The sequence below is a fragment of the Nothobranchius furzeri genome, chromosome 5 (genome assembly GCF_043380555.1).
Source record: "Nothobranchius furzeri strain GRZ-AD chromosome 5, NfurGRZ-RIMD1, whole genome shotgun sequence".
NCBI lineage: Eukaryota > Metazoa > Chordata > Actinopteri > Cyprinodontiformes > Nothobranchiidae > Nothobranchius > Nothobranchius furzeri.
In genome coordinates, this window is record NC_091745.1 from 58,126,285 (window position 1) to 58,141,842 (window position 15,558).

At 42.2% G+C, this 15,558-nt stretch overlaps 1 protein-coding gene across 8 annotated transcripts in view; it reads left to right on the forward strand.

Annotated features, from left to right (window-relative positions):
• Positions 1-15,558, forward strand: part of ascc3 (activating signal cointegrator 1 complex subunit 3) — a 203,058-nt gene that overhangs the window by 100,247 nt on the left and 87,253 nt on the right. The gene's annotated exons all lie outside the window — the stretch shown is intronic.

Genomic DNA, 15,558 nt, shown 5'->3' on the forward strand with positions numbered 1-15,558 from the left:
TACAAAGATTCTTTGTTCACATTGTCTGCTGAAAGGACAGATCTGTTGGTGTTTACAATGTCTCCAGGTGTAGAAAATATCTTCTTACAAGGGACGGCAATCTGTTGTTAATTTTAGTTTTAACCTGTTTAGTGCTGTCATGGTTGCTAAGCGATAAAACTTACACCATGGTAAAGGCGTAAACAAATCTGAAACCTAGACCATCCAATTTGGCAGCTGTTCACTTCTGGTCAACGAATAACTTGGTGTCTGCTACTTACACCAGCCTATGCAGACTGGTACGCTGGGTCTTCTAAGGATGCAACTGCTGAATTTGAACACAGCCGTTTGTGTAGTTGGCTAAAGTGCAACGCAGTTACACTTGACTTTGTACGCTTCTGTCCTAGGGTTTTGTGATATGGCCTGAAATCAATATCACAATATTTAGAGGATTTCACCTCGATAACGATAAACGGACGATAACTACAGGTATGCGCAGAAACAAAAGTTGTCCACTAGATGAGGCTGTCACGTGTATTACGCTGAGTCACATTTTTACGTGACTCGAGGTGGTACAGCTTCTTAAAGGGACATGAACGTTGCCAACCTACACACATCTTTTCATTTTTTTATTATCAAATTTATTGACATGGGAAAAATGATCACGAGAAGACTCAGAAATTTCGATAACGATTAATTTTCGTTTTATTGCCCAGCCCTACTCTGTCCCGTACCAAAACATTTTGAATTTGGATACATGTAGCATTACACGCCAATTATGATGATGATACTTTTCAAAGTGAACGAATGAAAATTCTAGTGGAATACTGAAAGAGTTTCAGACTAAACCACAAATCAAGTATAAAGCAAAAAATAAATAAAAATAAACAGGAGACATGGGTTAGCACTAAAACAAAGGATGCTCTTTGTTTGGTGAGTTATCGATAAGTAAAGTGGTTGAAAACTAATACATTAAATATTTTTCTGTCAGTAGGGGATGCATAGATACCAATATTATAGTGAAAAACTGATACCAATGTGGGAAGGAGAAGGGAGGCAGGGATGGGCTGCTGTGCTGTTCAGATACTGAGACCTTTTTGGTGAGGTTAACTTCAAGGTAATTGAAAACTGGTCTGTACATATGACCGTTGTTCACTGGGTTCATAGCCCATTTATCAGCAGGTTTAGCTGATATTATTGAAGAAGAGCTGACTGGACTCTTTGTACACCTTAACACCTTTGGAAGTTTCGCTGCAGTACACAAATTTGAAGCTCTTCAACTGTTTGCCTATAGACTAAACATCCCATCAGTCTTTAGGCAGCAACAGTTGTAGAACTAGACAGAAGCAAAAAGCCTATTGGCATTTAGTTATTAATCCTGAGACATGAGGACCCAAACTAGAGGATGCCTGACAGATTTTATGTGGCACAACATAGCTTTGTTCAAACAAACATTCAGAAAATGTGTCAACTATTTAGTCCATCACATATCAGTTTTTTTATAAAAAGGAATGCACCAATGTCACATTAATTTTTTCAAGCTAATTACAAGTACTTACAGTTGTACTGTAAGTACTAGACACACGCAGGAGAATCTATATGGTGATGTAAGCATGCGTTGTATGACCTCAGTGATTGATTCTACCAGGGGAACGTGACTGAGGATTATAAAGCCCAAAACCGAAACCATTGAACTTCTGTAACTGAAGGTGATTTTCAGGAGTCGCTTGTGAACTGGTAAATATGTATTAAAGCAATACACTGTGGCTCATTGGTAATTGTGAATCTATTTAGACACAATTGTTTACAAAAGAATAGAATAGAAAAGAAAACTCCTTTGTCCCTCAGTGGGGAAATTGTATTGCAACTGCTGCAAATAAGATTCACGACAACAGACAATGAAAGGAGAACAGTGAATAACAGTGTACAGTGAATAAAAATATACATGTAAAAACACTTAATAGATTGAAATGAATTTACCACATTTGAAAGTACTGTGTAATAAACTGTAACATAATATTTACAGTGGTGTTTATTAGAGGTGGGAAAAATGATCGATTCTAAGATGCATCGCGATTCAGCCGTGCATGATTCCGCATCGATGCAGCAACGTGACATAATGAGATTCTCTCCCTTTGTCTATGTCGGGGGTCGGCAACCGCGGCTCTGGAGCCGCATGCGGCTCTTCCATCCATCTGATGCAGCTCTCTGTGCTTGTAAAATAATGAATGGATATTTAAATAAAATGCTTTATATTTTACTGCATTAATTTTACATCTGTATGCCAACTCTAAATGTAAAGATTGTCTGCGTAAACCTGAACAGCTCCAACCCGGTCTTACTGTGAGACCGGGTTGACGCATCACGCTTGTGCGTAATCATAAAGGCGCATTCTGAGCTGACGAGGATGTGAGATTCTGGGATTCTCCTCAGCTCCTGGATGTGTCGCCACATTGGAGACAGGAACAAGTGCTATTCAGCCAAAGTTTCATAATCAGGGAACATTTTCTAAGTGACAAATCTCGCTTCAGTCGGAGGAATCTTCCTGCATGCGCTTTGGTTCTGCGACGTGCTCCAAGCCCCTCTCCACTTCTTCAGCTCGCTGTGCGCCGTACGTACGCACTGACAGCGAGCTGCGCTGAGCTCCGTGTCCAGCTCAGATGGGAATCATTTCTTAAGTGATTTAGCTACATCTGCGCGAAACGAATAAAGTGTCAGTTCGTCTGCATGCGTCGGGGTAGTTCTTTCTATTCTTTCTCCGTCAAAATAAACGGTCAAATACGGGAACTATCCGGTCAACACAACACAAGCCCTGCTTTTAACTGTTCTGTTTTCTTGTGAAAATTGTTGCAAAGAGATATAATTTAACTTGATTACCACCAGAGCTAGGCGCACTGCTCCGTTATCTCCGTCACTGTAAATGAGGGAAAAACAAATTGATCGGATCCTTTTCTGACTTTCCCCACCTACAAAGTTTAATTACAACAAGCAAACGTGACAGAGCCTGGATTTGTATTCTGAACGGTCTAAACATGTTTTAAAAAGAAACGTATGACAAAAGTGGCACCTGCTCAGTAAAACCACCAACAGGGTGAAAAATACCAAAATATTGTAGGCAGAGACGGGCTACAGCTTCTGGATCCACTTTATATAAATCGTTTTATTGATTATCGTCTTATGAAAGATAACTTTGACGTACACGAGCGACCGCTACTGGCTGCTGTCACCTGTTGTGAGCAGCGCTCTGCTGTCTGAGGGTAGGCCCCACCCACAACGCCGCGGCTGCTGCGGTGTTTTCTTTACTGTGGGAAACGGGTAATAATGGCTCTTTGATGGGAACAGGTTGCCGACTCCTGGTCTATGTCTATGCAGGACAATAAAGTTTTGAGGTTTTATAATTACTTCTGGGGGCAGAGTTGCAATGACATGCTGCGTTGCCCTAGCTCCAATTTCAAACAGAAAAGGCAGACAGGGATACAGGGCCAACATTACCAGTAATCAAAGATGTACCCGTTACATTTAAATCGGATGTCTGGGCTAATTACGGTTTTGGGATCCTGGATGTGAAAGAATCACTTAACACCGTATTTGTTTACTTTTTTTAAGTTCAGTAATATTCTATCTTAAAGCTGCTCTACCGAAAACATTATTTCTTATATTATTTAAGTAATTATAGGCAGCACACTTTAAAAATTATTGCTCACTATAGTGAATAGATGAATGTTCTGTTTTTCAGGGATTTCGAAATCAAAAAGAAATTGAAAACTATTCTACTGCTTTTATTAAGTAATGAAAATTTTTGTGTGAAGAATCGTGATGCATTTCAGACTCAATTCGAATCGTTAGGCAGATAATCGGAATCGGATCAAATCGTGAGGCAGGTAGAGATGCACACCACTAGTGTTTATAGAGTCTTAATAACCACTGGGAGGAAGGGCCTACAATAACATTCCTTCAAGCACCACAGAAATAATGAATATAAGTGGCTGTAGCCGTGACGGTGTAGTAAGGTATTTATGTGGGACAATGTGTTGACAAGTAGAATTCTTCCTGATGACATTAGCAGATAATTCATAAACTGTGTAACTGTGTAGTTGCTGTTTTTCCTCTTTTAATGATGATTTTGGTAAAGTGTTTGGTGATTGAATATTAAAAGAACAATGATGATGACCACAGTCTCTGCAAAGCTCATCCTGTACCGTCATCCATGCCTTAAACAGTGCGAGTATGAGGAGCGTGCCTGCAGACCCACCCCCACACTTTTCATCTCTCTGCTCTATTATTGAAACACATCACAGACTCCTGTAATTGATTGTGCTAAAAGAATTACGGAGGCAGCTACCCTGATGCACACAGTGCTCAAGTTCACTTCCTCAGACACATTAATATGGAAATCCCTATAAATTGAATATTTGTTCTTGTTTTTATGCAAATGTTTTAAAACCAAGCCAGTTATCTTTTTTGATGCTCTGCATGGAAGAGCTGTGGTTTCTGCTTTGTCCTGCCCAAATTTACCACTAGCAATTATTCATCACAGCCAGCATAAAAGTCCCTCTTACGCTTGACAGAGACTTTTAATGCTGCTTCTCCAGTGTGTGGTATTTCTGGATTATCTTTGTTCTGCCTAAGTTTAAGCTGGTGTCTTGTACACTCTCATTAATAAGTTCAAACACATTCCTTTTTTTCAATCATGCATATTTTTCATCGCTAATTGAGGAGAATAAGATTCTTACACAGAATCATAATTCTGAACCATCTATTCCTTTAGCTCTCAACAGAAATGACTTTATGGGATTTTTAACGAGTAAAATTAATTCTATTAGAAACAAAATCATTAGTATCCTCCCTAATGCAATTTCTTCTTCCTCAGTAAGTGAGGCAGCATCAACGGTAACTGTAGAACCTCATCTGTGTTTGAACTGTTTTGATCCAGTTAAGCTTTCAGAGTTATCAAAAATATTAGCTTCATCTAAACCAGGCGTGGGGAACCCTGGTCCTCGAGGGCCGGTATCCTGCATGTCTTTGCTCCAACACTTCTGATTCAGTGGTTGATTCACCTGTTCAGCAGCTCATCAAGCTCTGCAGAAGCCTGACAGTCATCTGCTAATTGAAATCAGGTGTGTTAAAGCAGGATTGAAACTAAAATATGCTGGATGGTGGCCCTCGATGGACCAGGGTTCCCCACCCCTGATCTAAACCATCAGCATGTATTTTAGATTCAATCCCAACCAAATTATTTACAGATGCATTTCCTTTGGTTACTGCCCCCATTCTAGATATAATCAATCTATTCTTAGTAAATGGGTATGTACCACAGGATTTTAAGGTTGCTCTAATCAAATCTCTACTTAAGAAACCTTCTCTGGATCCAGATGACCTAATGAATTATAGACCAATATCTACACTTCCATTTTTCAATCAATCAATCAAAGCTTTATTTATAAAGCGCCTTCTGCAACCCTGTCAGGAAGCCCAAAGTGCTATTTTTATCTAAAGTCCTTGAGAAAATAGTGGTCAAACAATGATGTGAGCATCTAAACACTAATGATCTATTTGAGGAATTTCAGTGTTGTTTTAGAGAGTATCACAGCACTGAAACTGCGTTAGTGAGAGTTACAAATGATATTCTCATGGCCTCAGATAAGAATCTTGTGCCTGTCTACTCTTGTTAGATCTCAGTGCTGCTTTTGACACAGTTGATCACATTATTCTTTTAGAAAGGCTTGAACATGTTGTAGGGGTCAACGGAACAGTGGAGCTTCATCAAACCAAACTATATTGCCACTAAATTGCATGTTTAAAGAATATTGACATGGTACAAAAAACATAAAACTCTGATTATTTGCAACCGCTTTTCAGGGTAATGACATCTTGTGTATTCATGGAAATACTGATTACTTTACTGTGAGGTAGAACTAAGGATTACACATCTAAAGGCTAGTTTGTACTTCTCTGTATTTGTCAGTACGGAGACTTGTAATGCCATTAGCCATCATTGCAAAGGCTCTTCAACAGGCTCGCAAGGACGGACAGAGTAGAGTCCACATTTCTAACAATCCGTTGAAACCAACAGAGGCAGCAAGCCACTTTCTTTACCTTCATCAACAGCACCACCACTCCCCCTCAAAACAAAAAATTAAATGAGAGCCGAAGATATCTAGCAACAGACACGAAGCAATTGCAGAACATTTCTTGATAAAAGTCAGTTGATATATAAAATATTTTTACACCAGTGACAGACGTAGTACAAAGATACGTAGCAAACTTGCAGTGGCTACAGGGTGGTCACTCCATATATTGGTGGAAACCCCAGAACCTACTGGTGGACCCCAGAAATTATGGGCTGCATGGAGGCGCAGTTGTTAGCACTGTTGCCTCGCAGCATGAAGGTTGCAGGTTCGAAACTCTGCTGCAGCCTTTCTGCATGGAGTTGCGTGTTCTCCCCATGCATGCGTGGGTTTCCTCCGGGTACTCCGGTTTCCCTCACAGATCACAACATGCCCTATAGGTTATAAATTGTAAGCCGCTTTGGTTAAAAGCGTCTGCCAAATAAATAAACATAAATTAACTCATTCACTGCCATTGACGACTAAAGTCGCCATTTTAAATCCAACCGTTCACTGCCAATGACGACTTTAGTCATCATTTGCATTTTTTACTGTGTGGGCATCGTAACGAGCCCCCGCACTGTGAGAACAAACATCTCAGCTCTAAAGCCGATCTTCTTCCGCATACATCACACGTCACGTGATATCGTCAGAAAATCCATGTGCTAGGAGATTGTTTTGGGCTGCTCCTGTAAAAAAAAGTGAGGTGCGAACCGGAAAAGATTCTGCCTATCACAATTCAACAACGGATTATGAAAGAATGGATAAAGCTCGAAAAGTGCTGATTCTTCCTGATGTAAGAGGTGAGTCTCCGCTTTGTTTTGGTTGTTTTGGCGTCGACCTTATCCTAGCACTCAACATTCTGTGACTCTTAAAAAAAGGTGAGAAACGCTGGCAGCGAAGGGCTTTACCAATCAGGAAATGGCTGGCAGCGAATGAGTTAAGGATGCCGCCAAGCTGAAGGAGACTGATTGAGTCATTTTCTTCTGTGCAACTCAAAAGTCAGCTGATAGGTACCAGCAGTTTAAAGCCAGATTCATGCTTCTCCTGCGTCAGTGCGGAGACACGCAACGTCTTTGCAGGCCTGCCGGAGAGCTCCACAAGGACAGACGGAGTCGAGCTCTCTTTTCTAAACATCCTTCAGTCGAGACGGACAACGCAAGCTTGTGATTGGTCAGGACGCCGCTGTTGTCTACAGCGCCGCCATTGCGCCCTCAAAAACATAAAGAGAGCAGAGGATAACAAGCGGTAGACGCGGAGAAGCTTGAATAATACCTTGTGAAAAAACTCTAAAAACATGAACGTTTAATTCTCCCATGACTGGAGGAGTGAAAAGATACGCAGCAAGCATTTCATTTGTGGACAGAAATGACAGGAAACATGGGTTTCGAGGTGGCGAGCTAATGAAGAGGTGGAGGAGGCTGAGAGACAAATTTGTCTGTGTTAAAAAGTCTCTTATATACAAAAAACACAATATAAACACACTATCTTGGACTGGATACATGACAGGATACCACAGAACAGCGCTACGCCCTCTGTTGTTCTGCCGGGCAATTGCTTTGCAACACTCCAGGAGACTGAGAAGTATGAGAGCAAAACGCTTCCATCAATCCGTGCGTGTATGTCCCTTGCGGAGCTTATGGAGAAGCATGAACCAGGCTTAAGCGAAATGCGGCTCGAGTGGTCACGACGCAAAAACCTGGGCGTAGGAGTTGGTTGAGGTCATGGACCACAAGTTCTGAATGTCTTGGGAAAGGAAAGCAGTGTGCTATCAACACTGCTTACAGTTAGAATATTGTGCCGCAGACTCAACTCGGGACATTGTGGATCAGTGGGCGAAATATTTCGAAGACCTCTGCAATCCCACTGGTATGTCTTCCAGTGACAAATCTGGGGACTTGTGATCAGGCTCTTCAATCTCTTTTTCTGTCGCAGAGGTTGTTAAAAAGCTCCTCAGTGGCAGGGCGTCAGGGGTGAATTGGATCTGCCTGGAGTTCCTCAGGGCTCTGGATGTTGCGGGGCTGTGTTGGGTGGTGGTCCTTCTATTTAGAAAGGTGAACAGCAGAGTGTGTTGTACATACAAGGTGATTTAACTAACCTGAGAAAAAGTTGCTTCACAAGATTTGGAGTGTAATTTTCTCATATTTGGACATCTCACTTTTGATTAAGTAACGGAAACACAACTCTACCACTGACTCCGTTTGCTCTGCAATGTTGATGTTATAGCTCCACAAATAAATAATAAAAGTCTGAAGGAGTTCTGCCATGTTGTGGAGTTGCTAATGCTAACGGTTAGCTTCAACTAGTCGAGACCCTCTCTACTGTTTCCTGGACGCTAAACCAACAACAGCCTTCTCCATTGTGAGTCAAGATGGGTGAGTCCATGAACGTTAAGTGACAGTGCAATGCATTTCAAATCCTAGAATTTCGTTATCAGAAGCTAAATGAGAAGATTGGTGTAGAAGACTGTTTTCATGTTCAGCTTGCATGAAAAATTCAGGATGACCGATTATAATCAGAAATAATAATTTAAAAACTGCTTTTCAGTTAAGTCAACCTCATGTTCTGCTTTAATGCTCGAAGATTTTTTTTTTTGAATTAAACTTATTTATCCATGTTTAAGATGTTCAGGTTTTGAAAATAAAACTCTAAAATCAAAAATAACTTTCTCATATTTTCTAATCTCAAATGTACCAGGGAACATTCATCTAAATTTACGGTTGTCTTTAAAACTGTTTCCACATGCTATTGGAAAGCGAACAATGGTACTGTAATGAAAGTAGCAGTGGGCAGCACGGGCAGAATATCTTTTCCTCCAGACAGAACCTGAAGACACCACCAGTAGGCAACGACTTATAAAAGACACGCTTTATTGCACAATCAATAATAAAACACCATAATAGAACCCAGTAATAAAACACTGTGGCCCAAGCCCTCTCTCCTAAAACCAACTGTCAAGCATGAGTCACACAAGCAGCGGTACTTAGCTGTCTCAGATGTGGTGACCTCCCTCCCCGGGGTCTGAGCTTCCAACGCCGTCCAACGCCCCGGGGTGCAGCTTGCGAGTTTGGCGGGTAAATCCACAACATAAGTCCACTGCCAGAGTCCGTAGCAGCAGATATCGACGTGGTCTCGGCATCCACCATGCCCAGCCCTCGCTGCCTAAAGAAGGCGACAAGCCTTCCCTCCTAGCACTGGAACGCTGCATGCCTGTTTAACTGTCTTTGTCGCCGGCAGCCCTACCCGACTGCGAACGACCCCATCCCCCAAAGTCCGATGCCACAATGACAGGTCGACCACGCGCACCTCTCAGTAGGCCTGTCACCTTTTTATCCTCCCTGGCCTCGTTATGAATTATGAGGACCAGCTGGTGTCCAATCACCACACCCTCAGAGCCCGGCAGCTTCCGTCTTCTGTCCATCACAGTACATACTCACTGCTATAGATCTCAATCAATGGGGCAGTCCGCTAGCCTGGCAAGCCAGACTAAATAAATATATGATTTAGTCTGGCAAAGCACCATTGATGGTTGTCTGTTGTGGGACGGGTTCTATCGTTGTCTTTGACACAATCTCCACATGCTACTGTACAGTGAACAATGTGACATACTCACCGCAATGGATGTCAGTAAACAAGGCAGTCCACTGTTGAATCCTTCTTCTAAATAATGGACTTAAATACATTTACAGTATCTTCTCCTGATTCTAATAAACCCCAAAACATAATTTTTCTAAATAAAGGACTTAAGTACCTCTATCCGCTCTTGACTCAAAGAAAAGCCGAAATCTATATAGTTCAAAGATGATGCCAAAGCAAATTCAAACAAGCTGACGGCATCTTAGTATTTTGTTCTGTTGCAACATTCTGCCCCCCAAACCGATAGGAGTGCTGTGATTGACAAGACACAAAACTGCTTAGGCCAGTGATAGACCTGCTGAGGCTTCTATAGAGCGTGACTAGGCTGACCTGTTCTGCTACGGTCTGTCTAGATTTCTAGGCTAGATCAATGGATTTATATCGAGATGTCTGTTCAGAGTAATACTAGAGATGTAGCTGCACTGCTGAATTATTCTGAGCATCCTGCTTTTGCTATGATGGAACAAAATCGTCCTGTGGGCAATAGGTTAAACCAGTAACATGCAGGTTGAGTGGGATCTTTCACAATATGGAGGGCTTTTTTCATGCATTACATGCATTGAAGTCTTGTTTTGTTTGCTGTATTGTTTTTTCTTTTGTTGCAGTGCTGCCATTATGTCAGCAGATGGCTGGTACATCAGCTAAGTCATCTGTTTTGACCAGAACCTGTTTTCTAGTTAGGATTCATAAACGTAGCTCCCTTTTTCGCTGATGACACTTGATGACAGCTAAAAATAAATGAATTAAAAGTTATTTCCCCAAATCACAAACATTTTAGAATTGTTTTTCTATAAATCTTGTGGCTGGTGTTAAATGTGTACTGCAACTGCTAGATGCTAACCTCTTCTCCTCCTCTCACTTAATGTGAGCAGATCCTACTGGAGCAGCCATATTATATTTTCCTTATTTTAAACATCATTAAGTGAAAAACACAGATTTCAAAGAAAAACCCAGACTTCTTTAACCACACATTCAACTAAACAGACTGGTAATCACTGTGATGTTGTCAAACATGCTTCCATAAACTTACCAACAGCATGCCTGTATATTGCTATGAAAAGTGATATGTGTGCACAATGTAACAGTTTGGACTGTTTGAATGTGTGTGATAAAAGCGTGCAGGATGGACAGGGTGAGTGTGTAGTGAAGGCCCAGTTTGCCGACAGGGATTGGTTAGCTCTTATCTTGATGGGAGAGTTTGACAGGCACTGCATCACATTAAGGGCCTTACCAATCTTCCCTGTCTTATCCAGCAGGATGCTCACTGAGAGACCCCCCCCCCAACACCCACCCTAGTTGACCCCTTACCTATGATAAGACACAATATATTAAGTTATTCTCATTTTTCAAAATAAGTTGTTTTACTTTACAGTTTACATGGGTGTGTAGGAGCAAGTTCAGTTTTCTATTACATATTAGAAGCACTGTTTCTACAATTTACTTTATATTTCAGTTCATCTTTATAATGTTCCCTTATTTCCTGTAAACCCTTGTAAATTTCATAGAGAAAGTAGAGTCCTGGGGCTGATCTGTCCAAGGCAGATTCTTGGCATATGAACTAGTGCTGGACCCTCAACTCAACTCAATCTTCATTTATATAACACTTTACAGGCACAAAAGTAACACCAAAGCACTGTATAGAAAATAAATTTGAATATAAAAACAAAAATAAATTAAACTAATACACAATAAAACATTAGGTTATACATTTACCCACTGTTCCCTGAGGAGAGGAACGAGGTACAATGAAGATATTATGGGACATCACGCCTGTAAAGGCAAATAAGTGGCGCTGTGTAGTGGCCCCGCTCCCCACCTATAAACACCCAGCGTCACTGTCATTCCTCAGTTGGATAGCCACTCTTCGCCAAGCCAGGCTGCAAAGTAGGCAGCCCAGAGTTGTACCTCAATCCTCTCCTTCAGGGATCAGTGGTTATATGCATAACCTAACGGTCTCTTTCAGTCAATTCACTCGGTACAACAAATGTACTACGGGACATATCGAAACACCCTATGAGCAGCTATCAAACCTGGGTTAAGAATGCAACCAAAGATGGCAACTCAGGCCCAACAGAGACTGCATTAACCACCAAAGGGGCCATAACATTCAAACAGTAAAATCTCATGAATGTGTGGGATGTAGCCCAGCTAGCAGCTGAGACAATGTCACCAACTGAAACGCCTTTAAATAGCACCCATAAAGCAGCTACGCCTCTAGTAGAATGTGCCTTGGCCCACTGGGGCAGCTGGGAGCCAGTAACACAGGGAAATAGCCTCCACAGTCAATGAGAAAGTCTTTGCCTTGACATAACTTTACCCTTGGAGGGTTTGGTGAAACACAAACAGTTGGTCTGCTAATCAGAAAATTTGAGTGCGATCCTCATAAGGCTGTAGAGCACGCACCGGGCTCCGACAATGCAACCACTTCTGCTCTTCAGAGACAAAAGGAGGACGACTGAAGGCCGAAAGCTCTATGGTCATAGAACTGTAGTTCAGCTAGATGACCTTGGGAATATATGCAGCATTCGGGCACAGGGTGACCCGAGACCCATTTGCTGAAAATTGCAGGCAGGGAAGGGTGAACTGAAAGCGCATGAAGATCCCCATCCTCTTAGCCGATGCCAGGGCTAAGAGCAGGGCCATCTTATAAGAAAGATATTTCATGTCAACCAAGTCAATTGGCAGCGCCAAAGTAAGGTACCACGAAGGGACAGAAGATCTAACAACAGGCCTCAGTCTGCAAACTTCCTTCAGGAACCATAAGGTTAACGGGTGAACACCAGGAGAAAGCCCATTAAAAGACTCATGGCAAGCAGAAATGGCATCCAGGGAGACCTTCAAAGTGGAGAAGAGCAAGACCCTGACCAGCAGTTTCTGTAGAAAGGACAGAATGTCCACAATGGAGCTCTTTGAAGGAACCACAGACTTGCTTTGACACCACTCCTCAACAGCTTTCCACTTATAGGCATATAGACCTCTGGTGAAACCTGCTCTCGAGCTCTGAATAGGATTCACCACAGCCTTGGGAAGACCTTTAGCTAATAGGTTGGACCTTTCAGTAGGCAAGCCTGCAATTTCCACATATGTGGACGAGAGTGCAGCACCTCTCTCTGAGCCTGAGACAGAAGGTCCTGCGTAATGGGGAGCTGCCATGGCGGGCTACCATCAGATTGATGACCTCTGGATACCAAGATTTTGTGGGCCACTCAGGAGCCAAAACCAGGGAGAGGCCTATCCTGCGCACCCTCTCAAGCACCGCCGGAATCAGCTCAACTGGAGGAAAGGAGTAGAGGAGAATGTTTGGCAAAGGGTAAGACAGAGCATCTGTCCCTATTGGAGCAGTCTGATCCATTAAGGAGAAGAACAGGGGACAGTGTGTGTTCCTGCTCGATGCAAGCAGATCGACCATTGCCCTGCCAAACCTCAGCCAGATCTAGGACACCACCTCGGGCTAAAGTCTCCATTCCATTGACAGGGATCCACTCCTCGAGAGCAAGTCTGCCCTGTGGTTCAGGCAACTGGGGATATAAACTGCTTTGCGAAACAGAAGATTCAGATTGCACCAATGTAACAATGTATGAGTCAGATTCAGTAGAGAAAGAGGGCATGTTCCTCCCTATTTGTTTATAAATATAACACCACAGTTGTGTTGTCTGTGCACACTAGCACATGCTGTCCTCTCAGGACTGTGACTGAAATGTTTCCGGGCCAGAAACACAGTTGACAGTTCCAGGTAGTTGATGTGGAACCCCAATTAGATCGCGTGCCATACCCCCCCCTCACCGCACAGTTTCCCAGCCTCTGAGGAAAATATCTGTGGTCACTACCATGCGCTCGGACACCCTCCCAATTGGAGAACCCTGGTGAAACAACCGTGGGTCTCTCCACAGGAGAAAGGGTGCTATGCAGGCCCTGGTGATGGTCAACTTCTGGTGAAGATGACGTGAGGGATAATGATGGTGAGAGTGGACCTAACCCTGGAAATGCTGCATCCTTAACAGACTGAGAGGCACTACGGCTTTATAGGATAAGTTGAGTTTAGATTACAATTGGAAACTGATCTTTAAGCCTATATAAATCACATAAAAATTTATTGGAGCTTAAAATGTCCCCGAAACCCTAATAAATGGCCAAATAAGATGCGTAATAAGGCTTGTTATAGAAAGAACTGTTTTCCCCACCCACTCCACCAGGAGATGAATGTTCAGTGAGCTTCATGCTGACAAGACCGTTTACCCTTATGGCTTTGTGACTACCTACGGATAAGTGTGCATGTGCGTTAGCGCATGAGTGTGTGCATCTGTGGAATGGGCGATATATTTTGAATTATGTGTGGTTAACGATAAGAGATGTCCCGATACAACTTTTTCACTTCCCATACGATACCGATATTGCAGCCTTCAGTATAGACTGATACCGATATCAATCCAATATATCAGCATAAATCATATATACTTTTACCTATTTAGTAGTGTGGAATGTTTTGAAAGTCTTGATCAACTGATATTACTCAGTCGGAGAACAAAAGCCAATAACAGTAACTATGAAAAATAAGACAATTTTTTTCTTAAAGGGACTTTACGGAGTTTTGAATTTTTATGCTTGCAATTGCCCCCTCAGGCCAAAAGCGTAACGGCAGCTTCAAAAGTAGGCTCGTGCACGAGGCGCGCATGCTGTACGTGCACATTCCTTAACGAAAATAACAGCTGAGACAGTCCCATGTGTGTGTGTGTGTGTGGGGGGGGGGGGGGGGGGGGCGGCGGAGGACAGGAGAACGCGCAGCTAATTAATTAAATCATTTGGTTCTGTACATTTCTCTTCAGCACAGCCGACAAAGGTTTATGATGGCTGCTCAGATCATTCCCTTGCCTTGCTTGAAAAATTGTTCCAAAATGAAAGTTGAACCCACATCTTTTTTATCTGTGAATTCAATGCCGTTCGGCAAGTCTCAAATAAAAATGTGGGCGTCTTACTGTAAAAAAACATACCATTAATGTAAAAAAGAAACTAAATAAATTATGTTCACATCCAGAATCGAACCCGAGTCTTCCGCACGGGAGTCTGTCATCTTACTGGGTGAGCTATAGCACCAGTGACGTCTCTTGTATCTGTAATATTTATATCCTTGATGACAGCTGAAACAACATTCAAAGAACGGTTCGGAGCGAAAATGGCTTTTTTGTTGCTAATTTGCAGGAAATATCTAGAAGAAAGTAGCTAAGGGTCCTCAGAAATGTAGCTAGGTTCATCACTAGGGGTTAGGAACAGCGACAAAGTCGCTGAGTTGGCACTACTTCACTCTCTGCTGCTAAAGCTACGGATAGCAAAGGCTACGGGCTATGCCTGAGCGTGAACGCGCACGAAGCAGCCTGCTCGACCCGAGCAGCTCTCTTTTTCTGTGATTTTACAGAAAAACAGGCAAGTACACAGTAAAAATGCCAGGGCTCATTCTACAGGACCAGGGCATTGCAGGAGAATGTATGAAGAAGAAATGTATTATTTCTATACATGTTTTGGCTGTCAAACTTCCATAATGCCCCTTTAACCGTTAGTTGCAAAAATGTGATCCTTATTGGACTGCTTATATCGGAGATTTTTGATGCCGTCCGATATAATACAATACAGTTTTTGGGCCGATATCAAATTGCTTCCGATATCGATAATGAAACGGGACATCCCTAGTAACGATATATATCAAGACATTTTTTTTCTTCTATTTATTTAAATGACTATTTATGAACATTTTTTGGTTCTTTTTCCAAACAATGCAACACTGAATTCTAATAGTTAATAAAGATGAAGATTTAAAAACAATATATACAAGCAAATTGTGATA